Raw genomic sequence first — 20842 nt, 5'->3', positions numbered from 1 at the left:
CAGTTTCACTGAAGCGTTGTCACTCAAAAATGTTGTTATTAGAGTGGTTCTATTCTTGATTGGCTGATTTTTTATAAGTGGGAAGGACTGGGAGGAGATATGAACCTGACACTGTCTGTGCTCACTGAGGTGAACTGTTGATAGATCAAAACTGGTTCTGCTGATTCTTTCCTACAATGGCTCTAGAATAATCAGAATACTTCGAAATATATAAGAACTTCTTTTAATCTCAAACAACTGTCAAAAAGTGCACGAAAGTCAGCAGAATATTTAAAAATCTATAAAAATCACTTGAAGAAAGCATAAATGAAATTACTATACAATATAAGTAGTTTTTCAATGCATAATGTGATTTATTAAGGGACATTTATCTGGAAGAGAATAAAAATATACCTTTATTTCACAATATGTACAAATATAAAATCCATATGCATCTAATCTACCAAATTAAGGTAAAATGCCTTAAGAGCATATTTAAAATGTCAGATAAACAATTACAACATGGTAATATTGTTTGATGAAGACAATACAGAAAGGATAAAAATAAGTCATACAGCTACTTGTCTATGAATAATTTATAACTTTTTTTCTAGGAAAAATTCTTCGTACTAACAATAGACAAATTTTAGTTTCATAAAGCAGAAAACTGACAAACCCTGTTTAATTTGTGAAAAAGGGAAGCTGGTGATCAATTGTTCTTTATACATCTTTCTATATCTTTACTTGTAATGAAAAGCATGTATTTCTTGTAATTTTAAAAATCAAATGCAATGAAGAACAGAAGACTTCCTATGTAGAGATTTTAAAATTCCAAATGAAATTAATAGACCTAATATTTTATTGATTCAGTATAATTTTATCAATTGACTGTTTCATTTCAGATGTATATTTCTTCTTATATGCATAAAGCCAAATAGAGCCTGGTCTTGAGCAAATGAATCCATGTCAAAATGAGGTGAGAGATACAGGAAAGTAATTCAACAACCATAAAACAGCATAGCAACCACTAAATATGGAGACTGTAAAGAAATATAGACCTGGGTTAAAAGAAAATCTGAATGAAAACGTGCAGTGTATTTTTAGGAAAAAGATATTTGGGCATACTGAAAGACAAGTATGACTCGTCCGCATAGAGAAGATGAGAGGCAGCAATTCAGGCCAAGAAACTACAGACAAAAGCAAAAAGCACCAAATAGCATGATGCATTCCGGGAATTACCTTAAACATGGCATAGCTATTGTTAATGGTGTATTATAGGAATACAGAAACATGATATTAGAAAGGGAAGGTTTTTGAACCCCGATAAATACAATGGTGTACATAAAAAAAACTATTATTTATGAAAAGTATTGTCTTTTCCATAAAGATTGGCTGAATATATCATTGACAGGGTCAAATATTCATTAGAAACCAACCTGACTGAATATCTCAATTTTTAAAATCATAGCACCTTTCAAGAAGTACATTACTATAAATCCCAAATAGAACATTAGTTACTAATTTGCCCTTAATTTTGCAAAAGGTAACACATTCTAAGAAAAACACTTTTAACATAAAGTACCATCAGTATTGCTTTGTAAATAATGGCTCAAAAATTATATCTAATCACCCTTGCTTTGGGTTTTTTTGGTTGCTGTTGTTGTTAATGTGTATTAATTAAGTTATAATTTGATTTTCTAAAAACTAATCTTTTGATGAAAATGCCATTAGCAGAGGCTAATGATGAATTCATATATGAAGTGAACCATTGCATAACTCATTAAAAATAAATAGTATAGAGTTAAACAAACTGATGAGGAAAATTAATGAACATAACATATTGTAAATGTTAAGGTCTTAGTTTTCAAATAATCACTATTTAAAGTTTATGAAATTATGAAATATTTGAAAAATAAGCCTTCCTAATCTAAAAGGTGTATACATATATTTTAAATAATTTATTTTGAATATTCTTACTGTTATGTTTTCTGAAAAAGAAACATTTACTCTTTTTTGCTTTCTAGATTTTCTAGTTTTTAATATTAATCAGCCAGTCAAAACAAGGTCTATTGAAGCTTTTCTATGAGATCTTCTTGTTCAACTTCTGTTATAGTAAGTTGCTTCATATGTAGAGATTAAACACTGGCTAAACAGTAAAAAAAAAAACGAAGGTTTTATTATCATACAAAATAGAGAGTTCAAATATTGGAAGAAAAGTTGAACAGTTTCTTCCAGGTTTCATAAGTAATGTGTCATTTTGGCTTCAAACTAACCTCATGTAGTAGATGTAACTGTCTATGCCTAAAGTTAAGAAAACACACATGATTGTGCAAGCAGTTTTAACATACAAATGTGCCCTCAATCATTGGTTATCTTTTAAGAAACAGGAGTATGAAATTTTCAGTTTTTAAAACCTTAAATGAAGAAGCATAATTTTGAAACAATTTTGATTAAATATAAACAAGTAAAAATTATGACCATTTATAATTCTAATGTTTGATACAGTGGGTTACTCTGTATTTGCAGTTGTCACTTACTCTGTCCATTAATAAATGTTCAATACAAAATGCAAATGATATTTTTTAACAGTGTCAACTTAAAAACACAAAAATAAATAAGAAGCTCTTAAAAAATTTTTAAACACCTGATTATAGAATTGTGTATTTTAGCTATTAAATACCTCCACATATTTATTAGCATTCTAATTTTTCTTTGTATTAGTATACATATTTTAATTGTATTTTATCACTTTCACTATGTGCCCTAACTTCTACTACACAGAAGGGTCAATAAGGTCTAAAATAGAGGACTCAAACTTGAATGTAAGGGCAGAAATGACAAATGAATGAAGCAGATAAAAGTTTACTTATTCATTCATTTTTAATTATGTTTGATTATCAAACATTTATTAAGTGTTTCCTATGTGCCAGGCTCTCTTTAAATTTTTAGGATATATCATTACTAACAACAACTACAGGTTTTTACCCCAAACATTTTACATTTCACAGGTGAAAAAAAGACAACCAAAGAAATAAATGTAATAAATAATTGAAAGATTAGAAGCTGAAATTATTCACTTGTGATGTGGCAATGATTTTATCAAAGATAGTACAATAAATGAGAAGTGTTTAGACAAATATAAGGGGAAAAAACAGCAAGAAGGAGGATATTGAATATTCCCAACTCAAAGAAATAATAAATGTTAGAGATGATAGATATGCCAATTACTCTGATCTAATCACTATATATTATTTGTATCTAAACATCACTATCACATAAATATGTGCAATTTTCATATGTCAATAAAAAATAAAGCAAAATAAAATTAATGCTACTTTTCAACTAATTGATTCCCTGTTAAGTAAAAAGTTGACATTAAGGAATTTCGGTTTTTCTAAAGAAGCTACAAAACAGATTTTATTGTTAAGTCTCCCATTTAAAAATTTTCAACAAAATATGTATAAAATTATGAAAATTATTTTAGTGTCATTTAGTTGAGTCTTTATTTTCAACCTGACCATATGTCTTATGTTTTCTTTCCCCACTGCCCCTAAATATGCTTATAGCTATCAAACATATAATAATAATCCAATCAGAATTTACCAGAATGAACTAGAGAAATGAGAGTTTTATACCTGAAATTTTAGGAGACAGGCTAGTAATGTTGTAGAATCTAAATTATTAACCAAATATTTTTTAAAATGCTAAAAGATATTTTTGATTGCTAATATTTTAAAATGCTGAATAACATTAGAAAATAAGATTTTGACATTACATATTTATGAACCTCTTTAATTATCAATGTATGAACTTTATTTTTTCATGGCATAAGATTATGTATCTTTATTTTTATTTTAGGAAATACATATTTCCTGAATATAAAACATTTATTGGAGTTGTTCATTTTCATCTTCAAAGTCCCCATTATGACGGGTATATTAGTCTGTTCTCATGTTGCTGATAAGGACATACACTAGACTTGGTATTTACAAAGAAAAAGAGGTTTAATGGACTCACAGTTCCACATGGCTGGGGAGGCCTCACAATCATGGCAGAAGGCAAAAGGCACGTCTTACATGGCAGACAAGAGAGAATGAGAGCAAAGTGAAAGGGGAAACCCCTTGTAAAATCATCAGATCTCTTGAGACTTATTCACTACCAGAACAGTATGGGGGAAACCCTCCCCCATGATTCAATTATCTCCACCTGCCCCACTCCTGACATGTGGTAATTATTACAATTCAAGGAGAGATTTGCGGGGGGGGGGGGGGGGGGGGGGGGGGGGGGGGCGGACACAACCAAACCATATCAAGGGGATTGTCTATATAAACAATTTTTTCCTATAGGGCATGCTACATTTTAGCAGATATTTATATCATTTTGGAATGTTTTTGCTAAAAGTAATTAGTGCAACTTTTATTTCGAATTTATTTCCTGAAGCTTTACCAGAAGCTTTGATAGTTTTTTTCATGTTTTCTGCTTAAAATAGTTTTTAGCTTAAGTATAGTAAAAAATTTTAAAAATTAAAAATGATTATCATAAAAAGTAAGAGGAAAAATATCTTACCAAAAAAAGATTATTTTAAAGATAGTTGGCTGATCATGAAAAATACTCATTATAGTGCATTCAGAATAATCCAAGTTACTTTTGTTTTTAAACATCTGGGGAAAAAAAAAGAAAGCAGCTAATTCTCTGGAGATAGACACAGGTTTCCTACAAATTTATGCAGGGTATGAAATATTTTCCAAGCCAGTTTGTAGACTACACCACATAACAGGCACCTAGCATTTCTATCAGTTACAGCAAGGATTAGAAGACATAGAAGGTGTGTTATTGATGCTAGTATGAACTTCCCCAGGAAGTAAAAAGATGAAGCATAGCAGCTTATCGACACTGAGAATGTAAATATGTTTGGAGTCTATGTGATAGGAATTTTCCAATTGAAGATCCTGAGGGATTGCTGAGTTTAAAAACAGCTGCAGTTGTTATAGGGTACCTGAAGAGAAAGGTACCCAAGAAGAATATTTTAATTTCTGGGTATTATTTTTAAAAGCCTCTTATAATTCATGGAAACTATTTGCATTGTATTACAAATTCCGATTTTATAATATTTTTTAGACAAAATCACTACTGTCCTTTTCCTCATGCATTACATAGCCCCTAAACTGATTTATTTCTCAGGTGCATTTTTCAGATGAGTGTATGGATGACATATTCTGTGAATCTTTGCCTCTTTATAAATCTCTTTATTTTACTTCATATAGGTATAGGATTATGGGATTACTGCTCTATTCTCTTAATGGTCTTGCTCTTATATCACCAATTTTCAGCGAATGAGGTGTCCGATATGAGTCTGACTCTTAACGCTGCAGTTTACACTTTCTTTCTGTGTTAAAATAGCTTTTTTTAAAAAATTGCCTTTTTTTTTTTTTTTTTTTACTTTTCACAAGGAATTCAGTCATCTTACTAGGATATGGCTATGTATGTGTATTTTATAGTCAATCCTCATAAGAATTTAATGATCAGTAGATTTACCTTTAAATATCAGATTCTCTTTAGCTTAAATTGGCTGTGTTATATCTTTAATGTTGTCTTTCTTCCATTCAGAGTCTCCAAACGCAGCCCCACAGATTTTTCTGCCCTGCAGTTGTCCAATACAATGGTCTTATCTCCGTCTATTCTATTTTCGCCTTTTGAGCATTTCTCCAATTTTTCTCCAATTGATTCCCTGAATAATTCCTTAGGTCTCTTTTTTTTTCTTAATAAAGTATTAGCTTCGATGTTTTCCTTTTGTGCTTTGAGAGATGCCTTGTACAGAGTGTTTTTCAAAACATCAATTGACGTAGCAGTGGCCGTCTTCATTTCCTGAATGCTTTGTAAAACTTACATTAATTTTTGAACATTGTTTTTCCCTTGTTTTTGAAATTCCATAGCACATAGACATGTTTATATGTAAACGCACACATATATATACATATATGTATTTCCTAAGAGTATTGTTTTTAGAGTTCCACCTGATATTCACATCTATGACTGCTGGGCCCCTTCACATGTGCTGCTCCCTATTTCACTTAGTTAAAATTTTACTGTTCATCACATTACTAGTTTTCTCTTGAAGTACAAGTAATACATTTCCCTGGTTTCATGTTTCCTGAGCTTTTCACAGCCTCAGGAGTAGAAAAGCTGCAGACACCTCTTCATGTACTCATCCTCTCCTTGGATGTCAGAGAAATACATTTTCTCAATAGCCAGTGTATACTTTTAACTTGAGTGGTCATTGAGTCTTTTGGATCCAGTCTCATTCCAGATTGCACAATCTACCTCTGGTGTTTTCTACTTAGTAGGAGACAACAACATTGAGCACCAGCTCTCTCTGTCTGGTTTCTTTTGGAAACTGGGAATGAATCTACTGGAAGCCCAAACTGGCAGCTGCTTGTCTCAGAGTAGGTGGTTTGCAGTCAGAGTAGAGAAGAGACAATTATTTTAGTCAATAATCTTTTTATTTGTTTTGTAATGGTCCTTTAACATAATGTCTGCAAAAATAATCCCTTCCCTTACCAGATGTCTGTACATATTTTGCTGTGTTTTTAAGAATACTACGAGTAATAAAAGTTGAGTGTGTGGGTATTATAAATGAGAAAGGGATCTACAAATTTTGTTGGAAACATTGAATTATGTGGTGTAATTTAGGTTAGAAATATTTTTTTTTTTTTTGAGATGGAGTCTCTCTCTGTTGCCCAGACTGGAGTGCAGTGGGGCAATCTCGGCTCACTGCAAGCTCCGCCTCCCGTGTTCACGCTATTCTCCTGCCTCAGCCTCCCGAGTAGCTGGGACTACAGGCGCCTGCCACCTAGCCCGGCCAATTTTTTATATTTTTAGTAGAGACGGGGTTTCACTGTGTTAGCCAGGATGATCTCCATCTCCTGACCTCGTGATCCACCCGTCTTCGGCCTCCCAAAGTGCTGGGATTACAGGCGTGAGCCACCGTGCCCGGTCAAGAGATAATTTTTTAATGAGAAAAAAGTTTCAATGATTTACACTTACAAGGCTTTTTACCAAGGTTATTGGTTTTTGCCAAGAGGCTACAATGGCAACTAACATGTTAGGTGGTAGATGCACCAAATTTTTGGCCTAGTTCCCAGGCCCAAACACACTGACGTCTGTAAATGTTACACCTCTACTGGCAAAAGGTAATCCCACTCCCTCAACATTTCAGTCTGTAATTACTTTTACTAACCAAGTTTACATGCAGGCATGAATGCATCAAGGCAGAGATCCTCTTCTTCTTTTTTTGTTTTGTTTTGTTTTTATTATTATTATTATACTTTAAGTTCTAGGGTACATGTGCACAACGTGCAGGTTTGTTCCATATGTATACATGTGCCATGTTGGTATGCTGCACCCATTAACTCGTCATTTACATTAGGTATATCTCCTAATGCTATCCCTCCCTCCTCCCCCCTCCCCCCAATAGGACCCGGTGTGTGAGGTTCCTCTTCCTGTGTCCAAGTGATCTCATTGTTCAATTCTCACCTATGAGTGAGAACATGCGGTATTCGGTTTTCTGTTCTTGTGATAGTTTGCTGAGAATGATGGTTTCCAGCTGCATCCATGTCCCTACAAAGGACACGAACTCATCCTTTTTTATGGCTGCATAGTATTCCAGGGTGTGTATGTGCCACATTTTCTTAATCCAGTCTGTCACCGATGGACATTTGGGTTGATTCCAAGTCTTTGCTATTGTGAATAGTGCTGCAATAAACATATGTGTGCATGTGTCTTTATAGCAGCATGACTTATAATCCTTTGGGTATATCCCCAGTAATGGGATGGCTGGGTCAAATGGTATTTCTAGTTATAGATCCTTGAGGAATCGCCACACTGTTTTCCACAATTGTTGAACTAGTTTACAGTCCCACCAACAGTGTAAAAGTGTTCCTATTTCTCCACATCCTCTCCAGCACCTATTATTTCCTGATTTTTTAATGATTGCCATTCTAACTGGTGTGAGATGGTATCTCATTGTGGTTTTGATTTGCATTTCTCTGATGGTGAGTGATGATGAGCATTTTTTCATGTGTCTGTTGGCTGTATGAATGTCTTCTTTTGAGAAATCTGTTCCTATCCTTTGCCCACTTTTCGATGGGATTGTTTGTTAGTTATTGCTCTTCTGCTGGAATTCCAAACTTGATCTTTGAGAATCTTACCTATGCCATTAATACAAGTGCCATAAAAGAGTGCATAATTTTAATCAGCAATTTGACAAAATCTCCCTTACCAAAAGCATACACTCTTAATAATACATTAGTGCTAAAAATTTCACGGGCAAAATAATAATAATAATAATAATAACGTTAAATTAAAAATAAATATTTGGTACTAAAAAAAGGCGAAAACCTAAGTTACTGTTTCTATGACTCTATTATATTTTTAAAAGTGGAATATTAAAATTGATGTTTAAATTGGTGGCATACAGAATAAAATGTCACAATTAAGTTTGTGAAGAAGAATGAATGATAAAATGAAGAACGAGCTAACCTTCTTTTTTTTTCTTTTTTTTTTTTTTTAGATGCAGTCTCACTCTGTCACCTAGGCTGGAGTGCAATGGCAGGATCTTGGCTCACTGCAAGCTCTGCCTCCTGGATTCAAATGATTCTCCTGCCTTAGCCTCCTGAGTACCTGGGACTATATGTGTGCACCACCAGGCTCAGCTAATTTTTTTTTTTTATGTATTTATTTAGGAGATACAGGGTTTCGCCATGTTTGCCAGGATGGTCTCGATCTGTTCACTTTGTGTACCACCAACCTCAGCCTCCCAAAGTGGTGGCATTACAGGCATGAGCCACCGTATCCACCCGAGCCAACCATTTTTATTAGCAATGTGACTAATACTAAGGAATTCAAAACTGTAGGCACAGTGAACAAGAAATGAGTCAATTGCAGTAACAAAATAAGTGAAGTAGAAATCACTTTTAAAAACAAGAGACCATTTATTATTTATATTAAAAATGTTAGTTGAAGAGACATATGTTTTTATCTGGTATAAAAAATGAATACAGGTAAGTGCATTGTGTATATGAAAAATATAAAAAATTCTGTGATGAAGAAATTTTTAAGAAGCCAAAGTATCCAGGTCATTCAAACAAATTTGACTCATCTATGAGTTACTCAGTCTCTATTATTGTGCAAGGTTCTGGTGTCTTGCACTTTGAAAAGATTTCAATCAAACTTAATATTCATAATCAACCTGACAGTGCCATGTAAAGAAATTATCTTTGCTTTGCATTGTCCTAAAAGATAGTATGATGTTTGTCAGAAATATTTAGTTGTATTAAATTAATATGACAAACAATCATATGAAGTCAATTTCAGTCTTATTAGTGAACAGGTAAATGCAAATGAAGACTAAAAGTAAATATTATTTTATATCAATTCAGTGGACAAATTTTAAAATCTTACAACACCAACTTACATGGAGAAAGTGGATCCATAGTGTTTACTAAACTTTACCAATAGGAATAAAAACTGTTCCAAATAACTTTGAAAACACTTTGACATTTTCTTATAATATTGTATGTACTATACAATGTAAAGATGTATCTTTTAGGTATAAACTACAGAGAAACTGTTACACATGCCCACCAATAACTTTTTATAAATTTATAACAGACATTACTTTTTAACATTAGCAAAAACCTGAAAAAACTGAAATGTCTATAAACAGGGAAGTGAGAGAAAGAAGGTTAAACATGAAATGTTTTACCAAATTCATAATGAATTGCAGCAAATTAATAGATAAATTTTAGGAGCATAATATTAAGAAGAAAAATAAGCACCTAATATTACATGTATTAGCACATCATATTTTAAATGTTAAAAACTAAAATAAAACTGTAAGACCCTATATTTGTCCAATTTTAACATTTATGTTGGGTGGTAACTTCTCTTGTGCACACTATATTATTAATTAATTAAGAACCATGCATGCACCAGTAATAACAATGTCTTGAAACAATAATTTTGATGAGCTAATTCTGTCCACTGTGGATTAGTAGATTTTTTTAAGTGAAAAAGTAATTTAGAGCTTAAGGTTAATTTGGACAATTCATGTTATCACTGTATTTCTTGAGTCTTGAGTGACATTTTACTGGCATGATTCACTTTATAATTTTTATATTTCCTTTCACTTTGTTAAAACCCCAAGGCAGATCAAACACCTATTAACTAAGCATCTAACTTGCCCCTAGAGGTAATGTTTTTATGTCTTCAAGTTCAGAGTATTAACTAATTTATGTTAAGCAAAATTTTGGTTATTGTCTTCAGGCTACAACTCAGAATAATTTTGTCACTTGAGCATATATCTTCTACCACTAAAATACCTATCTCATTAAAGCACAGAAATTTGCCAGACATTACATGATAAGTAAGCATCAAAATGAAGAATGGAACAGAAACTCAGCTAGTATTCCTGGACTTTCTAACTTCTGGATCACCCTTATGTGTGTTTCATGAACAATTAACTCTAAGGATATCTTCAATAAACGACTGCAAGGTATTCTTCCCATATTTTTTTTAAATGTTGTTTTCAAAAGAATATAATAAAAGAAAAAGCAAAAAATGCTATATGTACTATCTCTATTAATCAACTCATTATTTGAAAATCTAGTAATTGATTTTTCAGACTCATTCCAAAAACAATCCCCTAGTTATATACAAGACATAATTCATATGCAAACATGATATGTTCTTTAAACTTTGTTAAAGGGTTGTCAATAATAAAATGATATAAATTCTTATTACCTTTAAGAACAATGACTCTAAAGTCTCAAGTGAGAAGAAATATATAAAGATTATTTTCTGGAAATTGTTTGCTTTAGTAGTATTATGTAGAAGTTTGAATTTTGCTTTTGCATTTACAAGAAAACAATTTTGTAGTCTTTACCATTTACATAATGATATCAATATAAATTTCAAAGAAAAAATTACTTTCAATTATATAAACTATTTTTACTTTCAAATTGCTAATTTCAGTTTTTAAGAGAATTTATAGACTTAAATTGGGTATATATTAACAGAAAGTTTATATTTCACATTGGCAATTTATTAGTCAGTAACTCAAAATTTCTTATCTTTCACTGTGAGGCAGTAGAAAGAATGTCAAAATCTTTGAAACTAACCAGAGATCTTAAGTACATGTCTTCCATATAAGCAGTAACTTTGTTTCAAGTTACCTTTAAGCACTATTTTTGGTCAGCAAAATAAGTAGACCAGGCGCGGTGGCTCCCGCCTGTAATCGCAACACTTTGGAAGACCGAGGATGGCAAGTCAACTAGGTCAGGGGTTTGAGACCAGCCTGGCCAAAATGGCGAAACCGCGTCCCTACTACAAATACAAAAATTAGCTGGGCGTGGTGGTGGGAGCCTGTAAGGCCAGGTACTCAGGAGGCTGAAGCAGGAGAATCGCTTGAATCTGGGAGGAGGGAGGTTGCAGTGAGTCGAGATCATGCCACTGCACTCCAGTCTGGGCGACAGAGTGAGACTCCGTCTCAAAAAAATAAAAAATAAAAAAAAAGAACTGCAGGAACGTAAAATCTTTCCTTGTTACTTCTACAGTTTGGTAGAGTAAATAGAAAGCTCTTTTCTTTTTGAGACATAGGAATATTACTTTATAAAAATTATATTTAGATTGCTCCAATAAGGTTTTTTGGTTTACATTTGATAATTCTTTAGGTGTATATAATTTCACATTCTCAAATATTTTGAATAGTTCTAGATATTTATTTATACTTGTTAAATACTATAACACAATGTGGCTAAATATATTTCTTATATTTCATGCATTATGTAATTCAGATATTTCAGTTTTCAGTTTAAAGTGGACATATTTTTATAACTATTACATAAGTAAATGATACTGAGAAGTATATGTGAAAACTCATTACTTTTACACACTGTGATATCTTTCTCTCAAGTCTCATTTCGGATGTTTAGTTAAAAGGTTTCTGTTTTTTGTTATTTAGATGATGAAATAAATATCTTGTATAAGTTACAGATTTTCATTTTCTTTTTTATAATTTCATGCAAGTGTTCACTCTTTCATAGTAAAACATTTCTTAGAAATAAAGCTATACATTTTAGGGGGCGACTTCATTGCTATTCCATAATTGATTGGAATTTATAAGTTTATGTTTACATCTTTTGCATATTTAATTTTTTTCAATTTTATATAGTTATAAAAATACTATGAAACACAATTTGAGGATGGAAACTTATAATTTTATACCGTTTTAAATTGCCAGGTAATACAATTCTTCTGTGGCAAACTAGTAATTTTCAGGCACCTTTGTGACAGAGATGAGATGAATTTCTCGTTCTTGGTAAACAATGATATATTAATTTGCTACCTCTCCTTGAAACTCTGCCTTTAATATCTTAAAATCCCTTGTGACTTAGGTTTCATCACAGACTTATGTTCAAAGTTATACAGAGATAACTTTGTGAAAGAGACATCTACAAATAGCGTGTATTCTCAGGGGTGCCACAAAGTTCTATCTGCCTTAAGATTTTCAATTTCTACTCTTTTACAGTTCATAAAATTTCTACTACAGAAGACATCTTTTAAAAATTAACTTTCATGGATTTATTGAGAAGAGATAATTTAAAATATCTGAACATTATCAGAAAATTAAATTGAAGATTCTATAGTACTTATTTATATTTCCCTTTGATTTGTTTTTCAACTGCAGTTATCAGTAAAATGACATTGTATTTGCACAGTAGATACTCAGTTCATAATAAAGCAATTATCACAATCCACTTGAGGACTGACAATTGTAAAGCAGTAACTACTGTAGATTGATCTAATGTTCTATCATATTTGTGCCATCAAAGGCATCAATAAAGAGTAGTTCAAGCTTAATGAATAGTGTAATAGAATGAACGGTAATACTAATAAACTTTTGCAGAGTATATGCAATATCTAGGATAACTAATTTTGGGGCTATCTATAAAGAGAAGTTTCAAAGAGGAAAAATCATAATAAAAGTGTCACCTTTCTTAATAAAATACAAAATGATTCATGCCATTGACTAAGATTAAGATTTTATTTTCTAACTTAGCGAAATGGCTGCACCTTTCTAATAAAAAAGTGGATAAATTTGCTAACAGTCATCTGGGTCTCTAACAAAAATTAGGTAAATATTTTCATAAAATTTTGACTTCGACATGACTGTAGAATTTTGGAGTGCCTATGGGTTTAAAAGGAAATTCTTATTGCTGAGAAAAATCTCTCCATGTTCATAGATCATAAAATTTTCATCCTGGAATGACCCTGGAAATTATTTAGGTGCATAATTTTAGATGTGAGAGCATAGAAACTAGAAGAGATTAAGTAATATATTTGAAGTAATAAAAACAAGATAGTGATGGATAGTATTGGGGATGGATTTCCCATCTGCAGGTCTCATCAAATGCGTTTTCTACAGTGCAACAATATTTTCCCAAATTCTTCATTAGGAAGTGCCAAAAGATAGTGGAAAATGAGAATTATATCTAATAAAATAAACTGATCTGAGGTCAAGTTAAAAATCAGTCTTGATAGAGGAATTTGTTTGCTTGATTTGCAGGGGTCTATATTAAGCTGTCAATTTCTTAGTGATATAATGATGAATGGAACAATATTATGGTTACATAGCGCATTAGAAAATAGCAGACCCTTGATTATTCACAGATTCTACAAAACTGTCTACATATAAGAAATTTATGAAGTTTAGCACATGATTTATTTTTAGGAAAAATTCCATTGTTTTATTTTAAGACATGTATACCATCTAGGAATTGAGTTTTATAGATAACTTAGATCATCTTAAGATCTGAAAGAATGTGGAATATTTAGTGTTCCAAAAGCTTCCTGAAATGATTCCATTTTTTTTTTTTTTTTTTTGTCATTTTTAGTTACCCTCATTGGAACCGTTAAATAAAATTCAAACTTTTAAACATCTAGTATCCAAACTTCCTACTAGGTTTTTCACTTTCATAACAGGGCCTTTACACATTTCATTTAAAAAGTGTTTATTTCTAGAAAGAAATTCTCCTAGCGAAAAAAATATTGCTAATTTGGGGTCAGTTTTAGATATGCTTACACTGTCCGGTGTTGTGCTCTTTTTGCTCCCTAAAAATGCCAGCTCTGTCACATTTGTTTCAATTGAGAAATTTCTACTCATTTTTCAAAGCTTAACACATATGCTCCTACCTTTATGGGCCCTCCTCAATCACACAGGTAAGATAAATTTTTCTTCCTCTGTTGTCCCTGGCTCCACAGTATTTAGGACATACTGTTAGTGTAACACTTATAACGTTGTGTTGTTGCTATCTTTTGTCTTACCTGAACTGATACCATCAAATTAAATTCCGTATTAGGGATATGGATTTAGAAGTTTTCTGTATTTTGTTTTTATCATTCAAAAGAATAACATTTATTTTTAAGTTAACATTTCAAAATATATGCCTTTTCAACACACAGTAGAGGAAATGTTGGAAACCTATTTGCAAAAAAATTAAAAATATTATGATCTACAACTGGCATCACGAACCCAAAATTATTCAGAATTGATTATAGCCCTAAATGTAAAATCTGAAACTATAGAGCTTCCAAAAGAAAACATAGGAAAATATCATTTTGATCTTATATCTCCCCCCAAAACATTTTTTATATATGACAGCAACAGCATGATCCATAAAAAAATGGATAAATTTGAATTAATCAAAAATATAAACATTGGCTCTTTGAAAGATGCTGTTAAGAGAATAAAAAGACAAATTACAAATTAAAACAAAATATTTTGAAATTATATATACAAAAAATTAAATATGAAATATAACTTTTTATATATGAAATTTAATATTTTCTAATAAAGATTTTTATCCCTAATATATAAATAACTATTAAAACTCAGCATAATAAAACAAACACATAATAATAAACATGGCCAAAATATTTAAACAAGTAGTCCACCAAAGAAGATGTCCAAAATTGAAATATACGGATTAAGGTTAAGTAAATTAATACACAATGAAATACACTTACATGTATATTAGAATAAATGAAGTTTAAAAGTCTGACATTGTCATGCATAGGTGATGGTTTGTATGAACTAGGCTTCATGATAAATAGCAGTTTGACAGTTCAGTAAATATGTAAATGTATACCTTCAATATAATCCAGTCATTTTATTTATATATATATTTTTCCAAAACAAAAATAAATGTCTATGACAGGTCTTTTATGAGAAGGCTCTATTCCAGTTTTATTTGTAGTAGTTCCAAACAGGAGACAACCCAAATGTCTTTCAACAGGTAAGTGATGAAATATACAATGCCAACAATTGTTCATTCATACAATATTAATGAATAAGCTATTGAAACACATAAGGAACAAATGAAGCTCAAAATGATGATGGTGTGTAAAATAAGCCAGAGAAAAACTTGTTCCTGTTTGGAACTATTACAAACAAAACTGAATGAGAGCCTTTATGTAAAAGAACATCTGCATAACATATGATTCCATTTATATAAAACTCTAGAAAATGCAAACTAATGTAAAATGAGTGGCAGATGATCCATTTGGTGAGGAGTGGTGTTTGGGGTTGCCAAGAAACAAATAGAAACTTTGAGGATAACGAATATATTCATTATCCTGTTTATGAGGATGGTATCATGAGTTTTTTTGTGTGTACATGTATAAAGTTATCAAGATTTAGCCTTTAATTATGTGCAGCTCAAGGTTTATGCAGTTTATTTTGTGTCATTATAGCTGCTAAAATCAAAGAAAACAAAATGATAAGATGAATATAGGTAAGATAAAAATAAATTTCAAGAAAAGTATAAAGATTAATTTATATCATTCTAAGGATCAGTGAGTGAATACAATACTAGGTAGCTTTATGAGCTCATATATGTATGTGTATATACATATAATATATGCCTTTTCAACACATATATTCATATAGATATTTTTCATGTATATATCAAAAAAGATGATAGGAACTGTTACTAAAACATTATATAGCAACAAGTGTTCAAACATGTACTTTTGGGGGTATTGTTTGTTTTATTTTACATTGTTAGTGAACTTTGTTCTTGGACTCAATATGAATAGCACAAAATATTTTACATATTTAATATTTACATGCATAGCTGAAATCTATATAAATCGCTAAAGCTATATATGTATATGAGATTCATATTTTTCAGAAATGTCAATTATTTATAAATCATATATAATTTATAAAGTTATTTATTAGCTTATTCACTCACAAACCATTAGAATAATATGAATTAATTTTTTCACTTTTCTTGAGAATAACTTTTATCTTTTCTGCTTTTTTTTTACTTTCACAGCTATCATGACACAAAATAAACTGCATAACCATTAACTGCATATAGTTAAAATGTAAATGTTGATAAGTTTATACACATACACACGCGCGTGCACACACATTCATGAACCCACTACCATAATCATGATAATAAATATATTATTTTTGTCCCTTTGCAATCCCTAACACCACTTCTCAACAAAGAGATAAACTGTCACTCATTCAAGTTTATCTGCGCACTTGAATAAGGTAATGAAGGGTTGTGATTTCTGTGATCACAAATCCATTTTATATCATTTTCCATAGTGCAAACATTTGAACAGTGCTGGTTCAAATATTTTGGCCATTTGCATTATTCTTTTTATGTTTTCTTATACTGAGATTTAAGACTTCCTTATATATTCTGGATAAAATTCTTTATCAGAAAATATTAAATTTTCCTTATATAATATATATATGTATATATTATATAATATATATATAGGAGTCCTTACACTGTAGACATATACATGTTTCCAAGTTAGTATTTGTCAATGGTGCTTTGCCAAGATGTCAAACTGCTGCTAGTTCAAGTTATTTTAAAATATGACTTCTAAATAAAGTCTCCATTAACAGTGCCTGTCATAAGCTCAGTATATTTCCACTACTTAGAATTCAATATATGTTAGACTAGACAATAGATCAATGCAATGCATCCTTAAGGATAAATCAGTTAATGATGAATAAGAAAAATCCATTCACCCGTAAACATTCTATCACAAGGGACTGTCACTAAAACTGATTATATAATAACAAGGGTTCAAACACCTACTTTTGGGGGTATCATTTTATTTTGTATTGTTGTTGGACTTTACTCTTGGTCTTGATGTAAATAATATAAAATATTTTAATATGAGATTTACCTGCATACTTAAAAATTATATATAATTTGAGACATTTTTATGTAAATATCTACACAGTGGAATAAAGTAGTAAAAGGTTGAATATCTGGTATCACAAATTCATTTTATATCAAGTTTTACATGGTGCAAACTTTTAACTTGCAACAATAATGAAGAGTCTCCAGCTAAATATTGAGTTGTCAAATAAAAATAATGTATGGTTCTCGAATAACTGAAGCTGGTTAGATAAGCAAGTAGATAAGCAAAAGATTACAGTGTGATGTACTGAGTTCTCTACAAGCATATATAGAAATGAGAAGGGATGGCAGGAAAGCAAAATGGAAAAAAAAAAAAAAAAAGCGTTACACATGGTAATAAAGACTGACTTTAAATTTTACCTTTGCCACCTAATGAATGTAACTTTAAGGGAAAATATAGTTTTCTTTGTTCCTAGTTACCCCATTTAAAAGTTGTAATAAAAGAAGCTATTTCAAATAACTCTAAGCACTAAATTAGGCAATGGTTTTGGCTTTAGATGGCACAATAGCAGACACGAAGCAAGTATAATTACTAACTACACATTTGAATTTGAACCTGATTCTAAATAGAAGAAGTACAGTGAGATAAAAATTACTTTGTCCGAATGTATCAAAGAAAATTTTTACAAAGATGTGACTTTCTATTGGTACTGATTCTTCCTACTAGTGGTTTTAAATTTTAGCTAGGAAGGAATTGTTTAAATTGGTGAACAAGTTAATGATGGCCATCCTCCCCATTACTATTCAGGATGGTAGTTTCATGGAAGTCTCTGACATTGCAATAAAGCAACAATGTGAAATAAAAGAAAATTTTGAATAGAATTACTTTGTTGTAGATCATATAATTACTTAGAAAATTCTGAGACATCTACAAATTATGAGTACCAATAAATGAACTTATCAAAGACATATATGAGAAAATTAATGTACACTATCATGCGTATTTTTGTATACTAGGCATATACAATAGGAAGGTTAAATAAAACTTCAACTTATTTTGCATCATTGTATATAAAATGCTTAGGAATATATTTAATAAATGTGTCGAAAATATTGAGAAAAATGAAAGAAGACATGAAAGTAATTTGATATAATTCATGAATTGGGACTTTCAATATCGTTAAAAAAATCAATTTTATGAGAGTTGGCCTGCAAGTTTAATGTAATATCATCATAACTAATGTAGCTTTATTTGTTTTTTTAAAGATCGACAAGGTCATTCTAAATATATATGGAACTCAAAGGATCTAATATGTCCAGAACAATTTGGAGGGAGAAAAGGAAACTTGGAGAACTTACATTATCTGATTTACTTATGATAAGGCTATAGTAAATAAGACTTTTTAAAATCAGCATAAGGATAGACATTCAGATCAATACAAAACAAAAAATAAGAAGTTGAAAAGTGGACCTATGTGCATATTTTCAACTATTTTTAACAATGTTATTAATTTAATAGTGAAAGAATTATTTTTTCAACAAATAGCAGTGAAACCACTCTAATTAAAAACGGAAAAATAAATAATCCTCAACAATGACCACTTAGCACTTAACAAAATTTAACTATGATTGTGTCATCATTTTATACGTTATATATATTTTATACATCATTTTATACATACTTTTATACGAAAAGTATAAAATTTACTTTTAAAAATACAAGAAATATTTGTGACCTTAGAGTAGGAAAAAAAATTTAGACAGTCTCCCAAATGTACTACTTTTGAAAAGGCATTCTAAAGACTGGGAATCAAACACAATGTATAATGAACTCTTACAAAACAATAATAAGACAAGCAACCCTTTCTTCAGAAAGTCAGTAATAAGAAAATATTACTCATTTCAGAAAATCTTGTTACTGACTTTCTGAAGAGAGAGACAAAAACCTTGAGCATATGTTATATAAGGGAAGACATACAAATGCCCAATAAGAATGCAAAAAATTCCTCTTTAGTCTCCAAGGAACAGGAGATTAATCTTTAGATATTAAGACACACACACTAAAATGGTTGAATTAAAAAGACTGACACTTGCCAGGCACAGTGGCTCACACCTGTAATCCTAGCACTTTGGGAGGTTGAGGCAGGTGGATTGCTTGAGCTCAGGAGTTCAAGAACAGCCTATGCAACATGGCAAAACCCATCTCTACAAAAAATGTAAACATTAGCCAGGCTTGGTGGCATGTGTCTGTAGTTCCAGCTGCTTGGGGTGCTGAAGCAGGAGATTTACTTGAACTTGGGAGGCCAAGGAAGCTGCAGTGAGCCAAGCTTGCACCATTGCACTCTAGCCTAGGTAACAAAGTGAGACCCTGTCTCAAAGAAACAAAAAAAAAAGACTGAAAAATTGACCATACCAAGTTTACTGAGGATACTGAGCCACTGGAATACATGTACATTGCTTGTCAGATTGGAAAATGATAAAATATTTTTGAAATAAATAATTCTTATACATTTATTATTTGACCCACTAATTCACTCCCAGGTATTTACTAAAGAGAAATAAAAATTTACGTTCATAAAACAATTTATACAAAGTGTTTATAACAGTGTTCTTAACAACATCCCAATTGAAAAACAATGCAAATGTCCATTAATAAGAGAATGGCAAAACAATTTATGGTATATCAATTCAATGAAATATTATACAGCCATCGAAGGGGGACAACCACTGGTAAATGAAACAAAATGGAGGAGGAATCACAAATTATACTAAGTGAAAAAACCTACAATATGATGCCATTTCTATATAATCATAGAAAAGTGAAATTTATCTATGGTCACAGAATGCATATTAGTTACCTGAGACTGGGTGTGAAGATGTGTGTAAGGGAGTTGTCAACTGCAACACACCATGTAGAAACATTTTGCATTTTTGACATGTATTATGTCTTGATTGCAGTAGTAGTGATAGGGATGTTTACATTAATAACAACTTACCTATATGTATACTTAAAATATGTACATTTTAATGTATGCAAATTATACCTCAAAGAGTTTATTTCAAAACGATTTAATTCAATAAAGTTTAACAGTTTAATCACATATATCTTATCTTCCAAACCACAAGCAGTGGTTCAAAGTAGATGCTTGGATACCTATATAAGGGATATCTGAGTAGATCTGGATCCTAGTACTTACTTCCCCCTATATTCCTCTTTCAGAACTTGCATTCCTTAGAGTTAGGTGAGGGAACATGAATGCATAATTAGCTACCACTCAGGAAAACACAAATGTTTTTGGCCTCACTCAGTTTGGATCTCATCTTGCCTATTGATGGTAACTTCTGCTTATGTGACCACTTTGTATGACCGACGTTTATTTTTCTTTGGGGTAGTGCTCAGCTTCTATTTGGTCTCTTTGTCACAGAGGATCCTCTTAAAGAGGCACAACTATTACTCCTTTTTCCCCCAGTGGAGGCTGATGCACTAACACCATCCCTGTAGTCAGTGTCCCATCACTTGATCATGTAGCTTTCAAAAGAGCATCAGGGATCCTACCCATTCTCTAACTTCCATACTGCTTCTTGTTGAGACGTGGCATTGAATGGGTCCCTCTTCTTCGTGGTCTGAG

This window comes from Macaca thibetana, chromosome 1 (genome assembly GCF_024542745.1).
Source record: "Macaca thibetana thibetana isolate TM-01 chromosome 1, ASM2454274v1, whole genome shotgun sequence".
Classification (NCBI taxonomy): Eukaryota; Metazoa; Chordata; class Mammalia; order Primates; family Cercopithecidae; genus Macaca; species Macaca thibetana.
The sequence above is the reverse complement of the archived record's forward strand: the minus strand, read 5'-3'. Positions refer to the sequence as shown.